The sequence below is a fragment of the Xenopus tropicalis genome, chromosome 3 (assembly GCF_000004195.4).
Source record: "Xenopus tropicalis strain Nigerian chromosome 3, UCB_Xtro_10.0, whole genome shotgun sequence".
NCBI lineage: Eukaryota > Metazoa > Chordata > Amphibia > Anura > Pipidae > Xenopus > Xenopus tropicalis.
Window position 1 is genome coordinate 135,459,508 of NC_030679.2, and position 16,348 is coordinate 135,475,855.

The 16,348-nt window shown below is 46.8% G+C and overlaps 14 non-coding genes across 14 annotated transcripts; all 14 read left to right on the top strand.

Moving 5' to 3' along the window:
• Nucleotides 1-703: 703 nt before the first annotated feature.
• trnak-cuu lies at nucleotides 704-776 on the top strand. Its single transcript has one exon. It is a non-coding gene; the product is annotated as a tRNA-Lys (tRNA).
• Nucleotides 777-1,352: 576 nt separating this feature from the next.
• trnav-cac lies at nucleotides 1,353-1,425 on the top strand. Its single transcript has one exon. It is a non-coding gene; the product is annotated as a tRNA-Val (tRNA).
• A 630-nt stretch (nucleotides 1,426-2,055) lies between these two features.
• Nucleotides 2,056-2,127, top strand: trnae-cuc. The gene has a single exon. It is a non-coding gene; the product is annotated as a tRNA-Glu (tRNA).
• Nucleotides 2,128-2,565: 438 nt separating this feature from the next.
• On the top strand, nucleotides 2,566-2,638 carry trnav-aac. Its single transcript has one exon. It is a non-coding gene; the product is annotated as a tRNA-Val (tRNA).
• A 1,011-nt stretch (nucleotides 2,639-3,649) lies between these two features.
• On the top strand, nucleotides 3,650-3,723 carry trnak-cuu. Its single transcript has one exon. It is a non-coding gene; the product is annotated as a tRNA-Lys (tRNA).
• A 575-nt stretch (nucleotides 3,724-4,298) lies between these two features.
• Nucleotides 4,299-4,371, top strand: trnav-cac. The gene has a single exon. It is a non-coding gene; the product is annotated as a tRNA-Val (tRNA).
• Nucleotides 4,372-5,805: 1,434 nt separating this feature from the next.
• Nucleotides 5,806-5,878, top strand: trnak-cuu. The gene has a single exon. It is a non-coding gene; the product is annotated as a tRNA-Lys (tRNA).
• Nucleotides 5,879-6,454: 576 nt separating this feature from the next.
• Nucleotides 6,455-6,527, top strand: trnav-aac. Its single transcript has one exon. It is a non-coding gene; the product is annotated as a tRNA-Val (tRNA).
• Nucleotides 6,528-7,541: 1,014 nt separating this feature from the next.
• Nucleotides 7,542-7,614, top strand: trnak-cuu. Its single transcript has one exon. It is a non-coding gene; the product is annotated as a tRNA-Lys (tRNA).
• Nucleotides 7,615-8,881: 1,267 nt separating this feature from the next.
• On the top strand, nucleotides 8,882-8,953 carry trnae-cuc. The gene has a single exon. It is a non-coding gene; the product is annotated as a tRNA-Glu (tRNA).
• Nucleotides 8,954-9,385: 432 nt separating this feature from the next.
• On the top strand, nucleotides 9,386-9,458 carry trnav-aac. Its single transcript has one exon. It is a non-coding gene; the product is annotated as a tRNA-Val (tRNA).
• A 1,012-nt stretch (nucleotides 9,459-10,470) lies between these two features.
• Nucleotides 10,471-10,543, top strand: trnak-cuu. Its single transcript has one exon. It is a non-coding gene; the product is annotated as a tRNA-Lys (tRNA).
• A 576-nt stretch (nucleotides 10,544-11,119) lies between these two features.
• On the top strand, nucleotides 11,120-11,192 carry trnav-aac. Its single transcript has one exon. It is a non-coding gene; the product is annotated as a tRNA-Val (tRNA).
• Nucleotides 11,193-12,205: 1,013 nt separating this feature from the next.
• trnak-cuu lies at nucleotides 12,206-12,278 on the top strand. Its single transcript has one exon. It is a non-coding gene; the product is annotated as a tRNA-Lys (tRNA).
• Nucleotides 12,279-16,348: the final 4,070 nt, after the last annotated feature.

Consider the following 16,348-nt stretch of genomic DNA (forward strand, 5'->3'; position numbering starts at 1 on the left):
GGCGAAATGTTTCGGCAGGCGTGGATTCGCGGGCAATTTCCGCGTTTCGCCAGAGGTGGATTGTTTCGTGAAACGGATGAAAAAATTCACCGCGCATCCAAAAATTGTCGCAAGAATAGTCGCGGGCGTCAAAAGAATAGTCGTGCGTCCAAAAATTGTCACAAGAATAGTCCAGAGTGTTAACAGAATAGTCGTGGGCGTCAAAAGAATAGGCAAGCGTTAAAAGAATAGTCGCGGGCGACAATTTTTTTTTCCGTGCAACATTTTGCCCTTTCGCGAATCTTTTGAAAGATTCGCTAATTTTTCGGCGAAGCGAAACGGGACAGATTCGCTCATCACTATCTAGGAGAGAGCCCTCTATTAAATGCGAGGATTACTGCTGTAGACCCAGAGAAAGTCACGTAGCAATACAAAGCTGCAGACTTTCGGCAGCTCGCTATCAGAAGGCTTCTCAGTGGACTGCTAATTAGTTTTACCAGCTTCTCCTCCACTCGCAGCAGGAACAGGAACTGACGGGAAGTGCCAAAGTGAAACTGGTTTGTCTTTTCTTCTTTAGTGCCAGAAATAAAATTAAAAAAAAACACATAGATATTTCGTAATGAAAACAATGGGCAACAAGTAAGTTTGGCTCAAGCCCTAGCCGTCGAGCTAGACGGCGTCGAAAAGAGGGGTATGCTGACCCTGTGGCATGCGGCGGTCAGTTGCCCGGCTAGCTCAGTCGGTAGAGCATGAGACTCTTAATCTCAGGGTCGTGGGTTCGAGCCCCACGTTGGGCGCTAACCTTTTCAAGTCTTCTTGTATCCCGAACATGTCTACGCGACAAAGGCGTGCGGTTGCCGTATGCGGGCCCCACCTGTGCGGCGTCCAACCAATCGGCCCCCATGTAGGCAAAAAAATACTGCCCCTCTTCACGTAAAGTAACGTGAGGAGTCGAAAGACGTACTTACCCATTTTGGATTTGTCAGAATGAGCTCTTCCCAAAAACAGATGGTTTCCTGGGGTAAACCTACTGTTGGTAGAATGTTGGTCCTTGAAATGTGTAGTATTCGGATTTATGGAGTGGAGATTTAAAAGTTGGGCAGTGTACTGCTGGGAGTTTTTGATCTGTACGAGTCAGAAATCTCCATAAAATAAGATATAGAAGCCTAGATCTTGTCTGGCAGTAAGAGCAAATGAAGTGCAAATTCTGCTGGCAGGCAAACTGGTCTCGCTAACTCTACCAAATGAGTCGTCTAACCATGCACCTGAACAGCATTGTTCATTAGAGGGGTTGCTTTTTTCATGCTCCCAGTGCTGTCATCATCTTTCCTAGTGATTGGGATAGGGGGCCCCCGTCCGGCCCGCTCACAGTAGTTTCTGTAGTGTAGTGGTTATCACGTTCGCCTCACACGCGAAAGGTCCCCGGTTCGAAACCGGGCAGAAACATGCTTTTTGGTTACGCCTGAAGCGGTTTAACATCATTGAAAAGGTGAGGTGCACGTTAATGTAGCAGAGAGATTTTGTAAAAATATTTTATTACGGAAAGCCCGGTGTTTGGAAATGAGAGGAAAATATCCATGCCATCGAAAAATATCAATTGCGTCCGGAAAAAACCATAACCAAAAATAATACCCACCCTGCCTCTTACCCATTTGGACAGTATTTTGGGCCCTTGAGCTAAGCAAATATATTTGCCATATGCACAGTTAACCGCATCAGGCAGAAGCTTTCCTGCCACAGAGGAGGTTTAGGCAGAGATTTTCACACGTCTTGCAGAGATTTTCACACGTCTTGGCACAGAAATAGGAGCTGCAAAACTCAGCATCTAATGACGACGGCATTTGTTACCCCACAATCCACTTCCCCAACCATGTAACTAATAGTAGAGAAATTCTGCTCAGTAGCTAGATTTCATGTTCCGCAATACAGTTGTACAGCCATGTGACTGACAGTAGAGATTTTCTCCTCAGTGGGTCGACGCCATATTCCATTATGCAGTTGTACAACCATGTGACAAATAATAGTAAGTTGGAATTGCTTGGTCACAGTTACATGAAAAGGAAAGCAGCAAGTGCTTCCCTGGTGGTCTAGTGGTTAGGATTCGGCGCTCTCACCGCCGCGGCCCGGGTTCGATTCCCGGTCAGGGAACTTTCTCTTTCCTCGGCCTCGCTTTAAGCTGGCCGCAAGAAAGTCTTTGCCAAACTACTCGGCATGCAAGATCTGAGGTGCTCCAGCTTTATACAGAAGACAGATTAAGAGCAATACACAGCAAGTCTGTGTAACTTGTATCATCTCTTTGTAACCTTGGGTGCATGCTGCATATCTGCCAGCAAACCAACTTCTCATGGTAAATAAAGCAAAATCAGCAAGAGCGTTTGGGTAACGCTATCAGAAATGATATTGCACAACAAACTCCTCCTCTCTGCTTGCCTTTATCTCGATAAAGCAATGACCTGTTATCAACTTCAGCCAAAACCCACTTCTCGCTACTAATACTCCTAGGTCTCTCAGCTGCTTTTGACACTGCCTCTCCAGTCCAGGCGGCAGCAGCAGCAGCAGCAGCATCCTCATCCTCATCAGCAGGAAGTTTCTGTAGTGTAGTGGTTATCACGTTCGCCTAACACGCGAAAGGTCCCCGGTTCGAAACCGGGCAGAAACATCCTCTTGGAGAGTGTTTAGTAAGATTGAGTATGCAGACTGAAGAATTGCCGCACGCATTCAGTATGGAGGTGCCGTTTGTGAGAGCCTTGTGCTCTAGAAGGCTCAGGAGATGGGGATTTTGACTAACACACATGAAACCTAATAGCATTCATTGCAGACTGTACAAAATATTAGAAAGCAGCAAGAGGCCCTAAAAGCCACACTTTGCTGCACCCCTTTGGACTTACATCAGCATTTGGGGGCCCACAAGGTAAGCGAATGCGTTGACACCATATCAATAGACACAAAAATCTAGGAGTAGTGATGGGCGAAATGTTTCGGCAGGCGTGGATTCGCGGGCAATTTCCGCGTTTCGCCAGAGGTGGATTGTTTCGTGAAACGGATGAAAAAATTCACCGCGCATCCAAAAATTGTCGCAAGAATAGTGGCGGGCGTCAAAAGAATAGTCGTGCGTCCAAAAATTGTCACAAGAATAGTCCAGAGTGTTAACAGAATAGTCGTGGGCGTCAAAAGAATAGGCAAGCGTTAAAAGAATAGTCGCGGGCGACAATTTTTTTTCCGTGCAACATTTTTGCCCTTTCGCGAATCTTTTGAAAGATTCGCTAATTTTTCGGCGAAGCGAAACGGGACAGATTCGCTCATCACTATCTAGGAGAGAGCCCTCTATTAAATGCGAGGATTACTGCTGTAGACCCAGAGAAAGTCACGTAGCAATACAAAGCTGCAGACTTTCGGCAGCTCGCTATCAGAAGGCTTCTCAGTGGACTGCTAATTAGTTTTACCAGCTTCTCCTCCACTCGCAGCAGGAACAGGAACTGACGGGAAGTGCCAAAGTGAAACTGGTTTGTCTTTTCTTCTTTAGTGCCAGAAATAAAATTAAAAAAAAACACATAGATATTTCGTAATGAAAACAATGGGCAACAAGTAAGTTTGGCTCAAGCCCTAGCCGTCGAGCTAGACGGCGTCGAAAAGAGGGGTATGCTGACCCTGTGGCATGCGGCGGTCAGTTGCCCGGCTAGCTCAGTCGGTTAGAGCATGAGACTCTTAATCTCAGGGTCGTGGGTTCGAGCCCCACGTTGGGCGCTAACCTTTTCAAGTCTTCTTGTATCCCGAACATGTCTACGCGACAAAGGCGTGCGGTTGCCGTATGCGGGCCCCACCTGTGCGGCGTCCAACCAATCGGCCCCCATGTAGGCAAAAAAATACTGCCCCTCTTCACGTAAAGTAACGTGAGGAGTCGAAAGACGTACTTACCCATTTTGGATTTGTCAGAATGAGCTCTTCCCAAAAACAGATGGTTTCCTGGGGTAAACCTACTGTTGGTAGAATGTTGGTCCTTGAAATGTGTAGTATTCGGATTTATGGAGTGGAGATTTAAAAGTTGGGCAGTGTACTGCTGGGAGTTTTTGATCTGTACGAGTCAGAAATCTCCATAAAATAAGATATAGAAGCCTAGATCTTGTCTGGCAGTAAGAGCAAAGGAAGTGCAAATTCTGCTGGCAGGCAAACTGGTCTCGCTAACTCTACCAAATGAGTCGTCTAACCATGCACCTGAACAGCATTGTTCATTAGAGGGTTGCTTTTTTCATGCTCCCAGTGCTGTCATCATCTTTCCTAGTGATTGGGATAGGGGGCCCCCGTCCAGCCCGCTCACAGTAGTTTCTGTAGTGTAGTGGTTATCACGTTCGCCTCACACGCGAAAGGTCCCCGGTTCGAAACCGGGCAGAAACATGCTTTTTGGTTACGCCTGAAGCGGTTTAACATCATTGAAAAGGTGAGGTGCACGTTAATGTAGCAGAGAGATTTTGTAAAAATATTTTATTACGGAAAGCCCGGTGTTTGGAAATGAGAGGAAAATATCCATGCCATCGAAAAATATCAATTGCGTCCGGAAAAAACCATAACCAAAAATAATACCCACCCTGCCTCTTACCCATTTGGACAGTATTTTGGGCCCTTGAGCTAAGCAAATATATTTGCCATATGCACAGTTAACCGCATCAGGCAGAAGCTTTCCTGCCACAGAGGAGGTTTAGGCAGAGATTTTCACACGTCTTGCAGAGATTTTCACACGTCTTGGCACAGAAATAGGAGCTGCAAAACTCAGCATCTAATGACGACGGCATTTGTTACCCCACAATCCACTTCCCCAACCATGTAACTAATAGTAGAGAAATTCTGCTCAGTAGCTAGATTTCATGTTCCGCAATACAGTTGTACAGCCATGTGACTGACAGTAGAGATTTTCTTCCTTCAGTGGGTCGACGCCATATTCCATTATGCAGTGGAAACCGGGCAGAAACATCCTCTTGGAGAGTGTTTAGTAAGATTGAGTATGCAGACTGAAGAATTGCCGCACGCATTCAGTATGGAGGTGCCATTTGTGAGAGCCTTGTGCTCTAGAAGGCTCAGGAGATGGGGATTTTGACTAACACACATGAAACCTAATAGCATTCATTGCAGACTGTACAAAATATTAGAAAGCAGCAAGAGGCCCTAAAAGCCACACTTTGCTGCACCCCTTTGGACTTACATCAGCATTTGGGGCCCACAAGGTAAGCGAATGCGTTGACACCATATCAATAGACACAAAAATCTAGGAGTAGTGATGGGCGAAATGTTTCGGCAGGCGTGGATTCGCGGGCAATTTCCGCGTTTCGCCAGAGGTGGATTGTTTCGTGAAACGGATGAAAAAATTCACCGCGCATCCAAAAATTGTCGCAAGAATAGTGGCGGGCGTCAAAAGAATAGTCGTGCGTCCAAAAATTGTCACAAGAATAGTCCAGAGATTCGCTCATCACTATCTAGGAGAGAGCCCTCTATTAAATGCGAGGATTACTGCTGTAGACCCAGAGAAAGTCACGTAGCAATACAAAGCTGCAGACTTTCGGCAGCTCGCTATCAGAAGGCTTCTCAGTGGACTGCTAATTAGTTTTACCAGCTTCTCCTCCACTCGCAGCAGGAACAGGAACTGACGGGAAGTGCCAAAGTGAAACTGGTTTGTCTTTTCTTCTTTAGTGCCAGAAATAAAATTTAAAAAAAACACATAGATATTTCGTAATGAAAACAATGGGCAACAAGTAAGTTTGGCTCAAGCCCTAGCCGTCGAGCTAGACGGCGTCGAAAAGAGGGGTATGCTGACCCTGTGGCATGCGGCGGTCAGTTGCCCGGCTAGCTCAGTCGGTAGAGCATGAGACTCTTAATCTCAGGGTCGTGGGTTCGAGCCCCACGTTGGGCGCTAACCTTTTCAAGTCTTCTTGTATCCCGAACATGTCTACGCGACAAAGGCGTGCGGTTGCCGTATGCGGGCCCCACCTGTGCGGCGTCCAACCAATCGGCCCCCATGTAGGCAAAAAAATACTGCCCCTCTTCACGTAAAGTAACGTGAGGAGTCGAAAGACGTACTTACCCATTTTGGATTTGTCAGAATGAGCTCTTCCCAAAAACAGAAGGTTTCCTGGGGTAAACCTACTGTTGGTAGAATGTTGGTCCTTGAAATGTGTAGTATTCGGATTTATGGAGTGGAGATTTAAAAGTTGGGCAGTGTACTGCTGGGAGTTTTTGATCTGTACGAGTCAGAAATCTCCATAAAATAAGATATAGAAGCCTAGATCTTGTCTGGCAGTAAGAGCAAAGGAAGTGCAAATTCTGCTGGCAGGCAAACTGGTCTCGCTAACTCTACCAAATGAGTCATCTAACCATGCACCTGAACAGCATTGTTCATTAGAGGGGTTGCTTTTTTCATGCTCCCAGTGCTGTCATCATCTTTCCTAGTGATTGAGATAGGGGGCCCCCGTCCGGCCCGCTCACAGTAGTTTCTGTAGTGTAGTGGTTATCACGTTCGCCTAACACGCGAAAGGTCCCCGGTTCGAAACCGGGCAGAAACATCCTCTTGGAGAGTGTTTAGTAAGATTGAGTATGCAGACTGAAGAATTGCCGCACGCATTCAGTATGGAGGTGCCATTTGTGAGAGCCTTGTGCTCTAGAAGGCTCAGGAGATGGGGATTTTGACTAACACACATGAAACCTAATAGCATTCATTGCAGACTGTACAAAATATTAGAAAGCAGCAAGAGGCCCTAAAAGCCACACTTTGCTGCACCCCTTTGGACTTACATCAGCATTTGGGGGCCCACAAGGTAAGCGAATGCGTTGACACCATATCAATAGACACAAAAATCTAGGAGTAGTGATGGGCGAAATGTTTCGGCAGGCGTGGATTCGCGGGCAATTTCCGCGTTTCGCCAGAGGTGGATTGTTTCGTGAAACGGATGAAAAAATTCACCGCGCATCCAAAAATTGTCGCAAGAATAGTGGCGGGCGTCAAAAGAATAGTCGTGCGTCCAAAAATTGTCACAAGAATAGTCCAGAGTGTTAACAGAATAGTCGTGGGCGTCAAAAGAATAGGCAAGCGTTAAAAGAATAGTCGCGGGCGACATTTTTTTTTTTCCGTGCAACATTTTTGCCCTTTCGCGAATCTTTTGAAAGATTCGCTAATTTTTCGGCGAAGCGAAACGGGACAGATTCGCTCATCACTATCTAGGAGAGAGCCCTCTATTAAATGCGAGGATTACTGCTGTAGACCCAGAGAAAGTCACGTAGCAATACAAAGCTGCAGACTTTCGGCAGCTCGCTATCAGAAGGCTTCTCAGTGGACTGCTAATTAGTTTTACCAGCTTCTCCTCCACTCGCAGCAGGAACAGGAACTGACGGGAAGTGCCAAAGTGAAACTGGTTTGTCTTTTCTTCTTTAGTGCCAGAAATAAAATTTAAAAAAAAACACATAGATATTTCGTAATGAAAACAATGGGCAACAAGTAAGTTCGGCTCAAGCCCTAGCCGTCGAGCTAGACGGCGTCGAAAAGAGGGGTATGCTGACCCTGTGGCATGCGGCGGTCAGTTGCCCGGCTAGCTCAGTCGGTAGAGCATGAGACTCTTAATCTCAGGGTCGTGGGTTCGAGCCCCACGTTGGGCGCTAACTTTTCAAGTCTTCTTGTATCCCGAACATGTCTACGCGACAAAGGCGTGCGGTTGCCGTATGCGGGCCCCACCTGTGCGGCGTTCCAACCAATCGGCCCCCATGTAGGCAAAAAAATACTGCCCCTCTTCACGTAAAGTAACGTGAGGAGTCGAAAGACGTACTTACCCATTTTGGATTTGTCAGAATGAGCTCTTCCCAAAAACAGATGGTTTCCTGGGGTAAACCTACTGTTGGTAGAATGTTGGTCCTTGAAATGTGTAGTATTCGGATTTATGGAGTGGAGATTCAAAAGTTGGGCAGTGTACTGCTGGGAGTTTTTGATCTGTACGAGTCAGAAATCTCCATAAAATAAGATATAGAAGCCTAGATCTTGTCTGGCAGTAAGAGCAAAGGAAGTGCAAATTCTGCTGGCAGGCAAACTGGTCTCGCTAACTCTACCAAATGAGTCGTCTAACCATGCACCTGAACAGCATTGTTCATTAGAGGGGTTGCTTTTTTCATGCTCCCAGTGCTGTCATCATCTTTCCTAGTGATTGGGATAGGGGGCCCCCGTCCAGCCCGCTCACAGTAGTTTCTGTGGTGTAGTGGTTATCACGTTCGCCTCACACGCGAAAGGTCCCCGGTTCGAAACCGCTTTTTGGTTACGCCTGAAGCGGTTTAACATCATTGAAAAGGTGAGGTGCACGTTAATGTAGCAGAGAGATTTTGTAAAAATATTTTATTACGGAAAGCCCGGTGTTTGGAAATGAGAGGAAAATATCCATGCCATCGAAAAATATCAATTGCGTCCGGAAAAAACCATAACCAAAAATAATACCCACCCTGCCTCTTACCCATTTGGACAGTATTTTGGGCCCTTGAGCTAAGCAAATATATTTGCCATATGCACAGTTAACCGCATCAGGCAGAAGCTTTCCTGCCACAGAGGAGGTTTAGGCAGAGATTTTCACACGTCTTGCAGAGATTTTCACACGTCTTGGCACAGAAATAGGAGCTGCAAAACTCAGCATCTAATGACGACGGCATTTGTTACCCCACAATCCACTTCCCCAACCATGTAACTAATAGTAGAGAAATTCTGCTCAGTAGCTAGATTTCATGTTCCGCAATACAGTTGTACAGCCATGTGACTGACAGTAGAGATTTTCTCCTCAGTGGGTCGACGCCATATTCCATTATGCAGTTGTACAACCATGTGACAAATAATAGTAAGTTGGAATTGCTTGGTCACAGTTACATGAAAAGGAAAGCAGTAAGTGCTTCCCTGGTGGTCTAGTGGTTAGGATTCGGCGCTCTCACCGCCGCGGCCCGGGTTCGATTCCCGGTCAGGGAACTTTCTCTTTCCTCGGCCTCGCTTTAAGCTGGCCGCAAGAAAGTCTTTGCCAAACTACTCGGCATGCAAGATCTGAGGTGCTACAGCTTTATACAGAAGACAGATTAAGAGCAATACACAGCAAGTCTGTGTAACTTGTATCATCTCTTTGTAACCTTGGGTGCATGCTGCATATCTGCCAGCAAACCAACTTCTCATGGTAAATAAAGCAAAATCAGCAAGAGCGTTTGGGTAACGCTATCAGAAATGATATTGCACAACAAACTCCTCCTCTCTGCTTGCCTTTATCTCGATAAAGCAATGACCTGTTATCAACTTCAGCCAAAACCCACTTCTCGCTACTAATACTCCTAGGTCTCTCAGCTGCTTTTGACACTGCCTCTCCAGTCCAGGCGGCAGCAGCAGCAGCAGCAGCATCCTCATCAGCAGGAAGTTTCTGTAGTGTAGTGGTTATCACGTTCGCCTAACACGCGAAAGGTCCCCGGTTCGAAACCGGGCAGATACATCCTCTTGGAGAGTGTTTATTAAGATTGAGTATGCAGACTGAAGAATTGCCGCACGCATTCAGTATGGAGGTGCCATTTGTGAGAGCCTTGTGCTCTAGAAGGCTCAGGAGATGGGGATTTTGACTAACACACATGAAACCTAATAGCATTCATTGCAGACTGTACAAAATATTAGAAAGCAGCAAGAGGCCCTAAAAGCCACACTTTGCTGCACCCCTTTGGACTTACATCAGCATTTGGGGGCCCACAAGGTAAGCGAATGCGTTGACACCATATCAATAGACACAAAAATCTAGGAGTAGTGATGGGCGAAATGTTTCGGCAGGCGTGGATTCGCGGGCAATTTCCGCGTTTCGCCAGAGGTGGATTGTTTCGTGAAACGGATGAAAAAATTCACCGCGCATCCAAAAATTGTCGCAAGAATAGTCGCGGGCGTCAAAAGAATAGTCGTGCGTCCAAAAATTGTCACAAGAATAGTCCAGAGTGTTAACAGAATAGTCGTGGGCGTCAAAAGAATAGGCAAGCGTTAAAAGAATAGTCGCGGGCGACAATTTTTTTTTCCGTGCAACATTTTTGCCCTTTCGCGAATCTTTTGAAAGATTCGCTAATTTTTCGGCGAAGCGAAACGGGACAAATTCGCTCATCACTATCTAGGAGAGAGCCCTCTATTAAATGCGAGGATTACTGCTGTAGACCCAGAGAAAGTCACGTAGCAATACAAAGCTGCAGACTTTCGGCAGCTCGCTATCAGAAGGCTTCTCAGTGGACTGCTAATTAGTTTTACCAGCTTCTCCTCCACTCGCAGCAGGAACAGGAACTGACGGGAAGTGCCAAAGTGAAACTGGTTTGTCTTTTCTTCTTTAGTGCCAGAAATAAAATTTAAAAAAAACACATAGATATTTCGTAATGAAAACAATGGGCAACAAGTAAGTTTGGCTCAAGCCCTAGCCGTCGAGCTAGACGGCGTCGAAAAGAGGGGTATGCTGACCCTGTGGCATGCGGCGGTCAGTTGCCCGGCTAGCTCAGTCGGTAGAGCATGAGACTCTTAATCTCAGGGTCGTGGGTTCGAGCCCCACGTTGGGCGCTAACCTTTTCAAGTCTTCTTGTATCCCGAACATGTCTACGCGACAAAGGCGTGCGGTTGCCGTATGCGGGCCCCACCTGTGCGGCGTCCAACCAATCGGCCCCCATGTAGGCAAAAAAATACTGCCCCTCTTCACGTAAAGTAACGTGAGGAGTCGAAAGACGTACTTACCCATTTTGGATTTGTCAGAATGAGCTCTTCCCAAAAACAGATGGTTTCCTGGGGTAAACCTACTGTTGGTAGAATGTTGGTCCTTGAAATGTGTAGTATTCGGATTTATGGAGTGGAGATTTAAAAGTTGGGCAGTGTACTGCTGGGAGTTTTTGATCTGTACGAGTCAGAAATCTCCTCAAAATAAGGTATAGAAGCCTAGATCTTGTCTGGCAGTAAGAGCAAATGAAGTGCAAATTCTGCTGGCAGGCAAACTGGTCTCGCTAACTCTACCAAATGAGTCGTCTAACCATGCACCTGAACAGCATTGTTCATTAGAGGGGTTGCTTTTTTCATGCTCCCAGTGCTGTCATCATCTTTCCTAGTGATTGGGATAGGGGGCCCCCGTCCGGCCCGCTCACAGTTGTTTCTGTAGTGTAGTGGTTATCACGTTCGCCTAACACGCGAAAGGTCCCCGGTTCGAAACCGGGCAGAAACATCCTCTTGGAGAGTGTTTAGTAAGATTGAGTATGCAGACTGAAGAATTGCCGCACGCATTCAGTATGGAGGTGCCATTTGTGAGAGCCTTGTGCTCTAGAAGGCTCAGGAGATGGGGATTTTGACTAACACACATGAAACCTAATAGCATTCATTGCAGACTGTACAAAATATTAGAAAGCAGCAAGAGGCCCTAAAAGCCACACTTTGCTGCACCCCTTTGGACTTACATCAGCATTTGGGGGCCCACAAGGTAAGCGAATGCGTTGACACCATATCAATAGACACAAAAATCTAGGAGTAGTGATGGGCGAAATGTTTTGGCAGGCGTGGATTCGCGGGCAATTTCCGCGTCTCGCCAGAGGTGGATTGTTTCGTGAAACGGATGAAAAAATTCACCGCGCATCCAAAAATTGTCGCAAGAATAGTCGCGGGCGTCAAAAGAATAGTCGTGCGTCCAAAAATTGTCACAAGAATAGTCCAGAGTGTTAACAGAATAGTCGTGGGCGTCAAAAGAATAGGCAAGCGTTAAAAGAATAGTCGCGGGCGACTTTTTTTTTTTTCCGTGCAACATTTTTGCCCTTTCGCGAATCTTTTGAAAGATTCGCTAATTTTTCGGCGAAGCGAAACGGGACAGATTCGCTCATCACTATCTAGGAGAGAGCCCTCTATTAAATGCGAGGATTACTGCTGTAGACCCAGAGAAAGTCACGTAGCAATACAAAGCTGCAGACTTTCGGCAGCTCGCTATCAGAAGGCTTCTCAGTGGACTGCTAATTAGTTTTACCAGCTTCTCCTCCACTCGCAGCAGGAACAGGAACTGACGGGAAGTGCCAAAGTGAAACTGGTTTGTCTTTTCTTCTTTAGTGCCAGAAATAAAATTTAAAAAAAACACATAGATATTTCGTAATGAAAACAATGGGCAACAAGTAAGTTCGGCTCAAGCCCTAGCTGTCGAGCTAGACGGCGTCGAAAAGAGGGGTATGCTGACCCTGTGGCATACGGCGGTCAGTTGCCCGGCTAGCTCAGTCGGTAGAGCATGAGACTCTTAATCTCAGGGTCGTGGGTTCGAGCCCCACGTTGGGCGCTAACCTTTTCAAGTCTTCTTGTATCCCGAACATGTCTACGCGACAAAGGCGTGCGGTTGCCGTATGCGGGCCCCACCTGTGCGGCGCTTCCAACCAATCGGCCCCATGTAGGCAAAAAAATACTGCCCCTCTTCACGTAAAGTAACGTGAGGAGTCGAAAGACGTACTTACCCATTTTGGATTTGTCAGAATGAGCTCTTCCCAAAAACAGATGGTTTCCTGGGGTAAACCTACTGTTGGTAGAATGTTGGTCCTTGAAATGTGTAGTATTCGGATTTATGGAGTGGAGATTCAAAAGTTGGGCAGTGTACTGCTGGGAGTTTTTGATCTGTACGAGTCAGAAATCTCCATAAAATAAGATATAGAAGCCTAGATCTTGTCTGGCAGTAAGAGCAAAGGAAGTGCAAATTCTGCTGGCAGGCAAACTGGTCTCGCTAACTCTACCAAATGAGTCGTCTAACCATGCACCTGAACAGCATTGTTCATTAGAGGGGTTGCTTTTTTCATGCTCCCAGTGCTGTCATCATCTTTCCTAGTGATTGGGATAGGGGGCCCCCGTCCAGCCCGCTCACAGTAGTTTCTGTGGTGTAGTGGTTATCACGTTCGCCTCACACGCGAAAGGTCCCCGGTTCGAAACCGCTTTTTGGTTACGCCTGAAGCGGTTTAACATCATTGAAAAGGTGAGGTGCACGTTAATGTAGCAGAGAGATTTTGTAAAAATATTTTATTACGGAAAGCCCGGTGTTTGGAAATGAGAGGAAAATATCCATGCCATCGAAAAATATCAATTGCGTCCGGAAAAAACCATAACCAAAAATAATACCCACCCTGCCTCTTACCCATTTGGACAGTATTTTGGGCCCTTGAGCTAAGCAAATATATTTGCCATATGCACAGTTAACCGCATCAGGCAGAAGCTTTCCTGCCACAGAGGAGGTTTAGGCAGAGATTTTCACACGTCTTGCAGAGATTTTCACACGTCTTGGCACAGAAATAGGAGCTTTAAAACTCAGCATCTAATGACGACGGCATTTGTTACCCCACAATCCACTTCCCCAACCATGTAACTAATAGTAGAGAAATTCTGCTCAGTAGCTAGATTTCATGTTCCACAATACAGTTGTACAGCCATGTGACTGACAGTAGAGATTTTCTCCTCAGTCGGTAGGGATGTAGAGAACCTCAAAAAAAATGTTCGCGAACCCGTTCGCGAACTTTCGCCGAAAAGTGCAAACGTTCGCAAACTTTGCGAACCCCATAGACTACATTTGGAAGGCGAACTTTAAAACCTAGAAAAGCCATTTCTGGCCAGAAAACTGATTTTAAAGTTGATTAAAGGGTGCCACAACCTGGACAGTTGCATGCCGGAGGGGGATCAAGGGCAAAAATGTCTCTCAAAAATAAGTTGTTGACACAGCGTTGCTTTTTGTGCTGTAAAGGGCACAAATCACACTACATTCCTAAACTTGTGTAATAAACTGCTTTAAAACGTCCGGCGTCTACATGCCAATCAAGTCGTGTAAAGGTTACGGCCGGTTTACACGCAAAGACAAAACACCGCGTCTACTGCAACGAAGAAAAACGCAAAAAGCTTTAATGATACCGTCAAGTAAGCGAATAATAGTTTTTACTAGTTGCTTGTCACCTCCAGGACGTTCGTCCTGTCGGTGGGAATATTTCTGTAGTGGTGTGTTTAGCAGTCACCGTGCTTGTGCGCACGTGCACGGTCAGGCAGAGGTAAAAAAAAACACTGATTCTGCAGTGTGGGCCCAGTTTTGTCCTACTTTATTGATCACCTGTGGTGACCATAAAGGATACGATTTTGCCGCTGTTGCAGAACCCTGAAAAATCAGGAATGTGTACTTTCCTGAAAATTTTTTTTTTTTTGTCGCAGCCACTGAAGCACAGAGGAGAGGACAGAAAAAATATTTTAGATAAATGTTGAAAAAGTTTGTATTTTTGTTGTCGCAGCCACTGAAGCCCAGAGGACAGAAAAAAAATGTTAGATAAATGGTTTCACAACAATTCCCCTGGCAGAACCTTTTAAAAAAATGAAGATAGCGTGCCAAGCACAGAAGACAAAAAAAATATGTTAGATAAATGGTATCACAACCATGCCCCAGGCAAACCCTTTCAAAGAACTAAGATAGGGTGCCAAGCACAGAAGACAGAAAAAACATCAAAGCTAGATGGTATCATAACCAATCCCCAGGCAGAGAAGGACAGCTGCATGGGCAGTCAGAACAAGTCTTCCGGCGTGCAGTAACCGTCCGAGATCCATGCCTCATTCATTTTAATAAAGGTCAGGTAATCAACACTTTTGTGACCTAGGCGAGTTCTCTTCTCAGTTACAATCCCTCCTGCTGCACAAAAGGTCCTTTCTGAGAGGACACTTGAGGCAGGGCAAGACAAGAGATTTATGGCAAATTGTGACAGCTCTGGCCACAGATCAAGCCTGCGCACCCAGTAGTCCAGGGGTTCATTGCTCCTCAGAGTGTCAATATCTGCAGTTAATGCCAGGTAGTCCGCTACCTGCCGGTCGAGGCGTTCTCTGAGGGTGGATCCAGAAGGGTCCTGGCGCTGCCTTGGACTGAAAAAACTTTGCATGTCTGATGTTACAGAGTGGCCAAAGTGCATTGTCCTTGCAGGTGTGCTCGTGGGAGGATTACCGGCACCTCTGCCCCTGGAATGTGGAGTGACATCACCCTTAAAAGCATTGTACAACATGTTTTGCAGGCTGGTTTGGAAATGCAGCATCCTTTCGGACTTGTGGTACGTTGGTAACATTTCTGCCACTTTATGCTTGTAACGAGGGTCTAGTAGCGTTGCCACCCAGTACAGGTCCTTCTCCTTAAGCCTCTTGATACGGGGGTCCTTCAACAGGCATGACAGCATGAAAGACCCCATTCTCACAAGGTTGGATGCATAGGTATCCATCTCCCCTTCCTCGTTATCAAGGACTACATCTTCATCCACCACCGTCTCCTCCCCCCAGCCACGTACAAGACCAGGGCTCCCCAAAAGGTGACCACAAGCCCCCCGGGAAGCCTGCTCCTGTTGGTCTTCTGCCTCCACAAAGCCACCTTCCTCCTCTGACTCCACTTCTGACACCTCTCCCTGCGTTGCAGCAGGTGCCTGGGAACGTTCTGGTGATTCCGCCCAGAAATCATGCTCTTGGTCACGCTGGTCTACAGCGTCATCTGTCACTCGTCGCACGGCACCCTCAAGAAAAAATGCAAAGGGTATTAGGTCACTGATGGTGCCTTCAGTGCGACTAACCATATTTGTGACATCGTCAAAAGGGCACATCAGCCTGCAGGCGTCGCGCATAAGCACCCAGTAACGGGGAAAAAAATCCCCAGCTCTGCAGATCCAGTCCTACCACCCAGTTCAAATAGGTATTCATTGACGGCTCTTTGTTGTTGCAGCAGACGTTCAAACATCATTAGCGTGGAATTCCAGCGAGTCTGGCTGTCGCAAATTAAACGCCTGACTGGCAACTTGTGCCGCCGCTGAATGTCAGCAAGGCGTGCCATGGCTGTGTAGGAACGTCTGAAATGGCCAGACACCTTCCTGGACTGCCTGAGAATGTCCTGCAATCCTGGGTACTTCGAGACAAACCATTGGACTATCAAATTTAAAACATGTGCCATGCAGGGCACATGTGTTAAATTGCCCAGTCTCAGTGCTGCCAACAGATTGCTTCCGTTGTCACACCACTTTTCCGATTTTCAGTTGGTGTGGGGTCAGCCACCGATCGGCCTGTGAGTGCAGAGATGACAGGAGTGCAGATCCGGTATGGTTTCTACTTTCCAGGCACGTCATGCCCAAGACAGCATGACAACAGCGTACCTGGCACGTCGAATAGCCTATGTGGAGCTGGGGGTGCACAGGTGTGGAGGAGGACACAGCAGCAGAGGAGGAAGAAGCCGAGGAAGAAGCCAAGTTAGAAGACGACTTAGAAGATGACTTAGAAGACGCGTTAGAGAGCAAAGGAGGAGTAGAGGTGGTGGCAGACCCGCATGCAACCCGTGGCGGTGACACCAACTCCACTGTTGTTGAACCACGC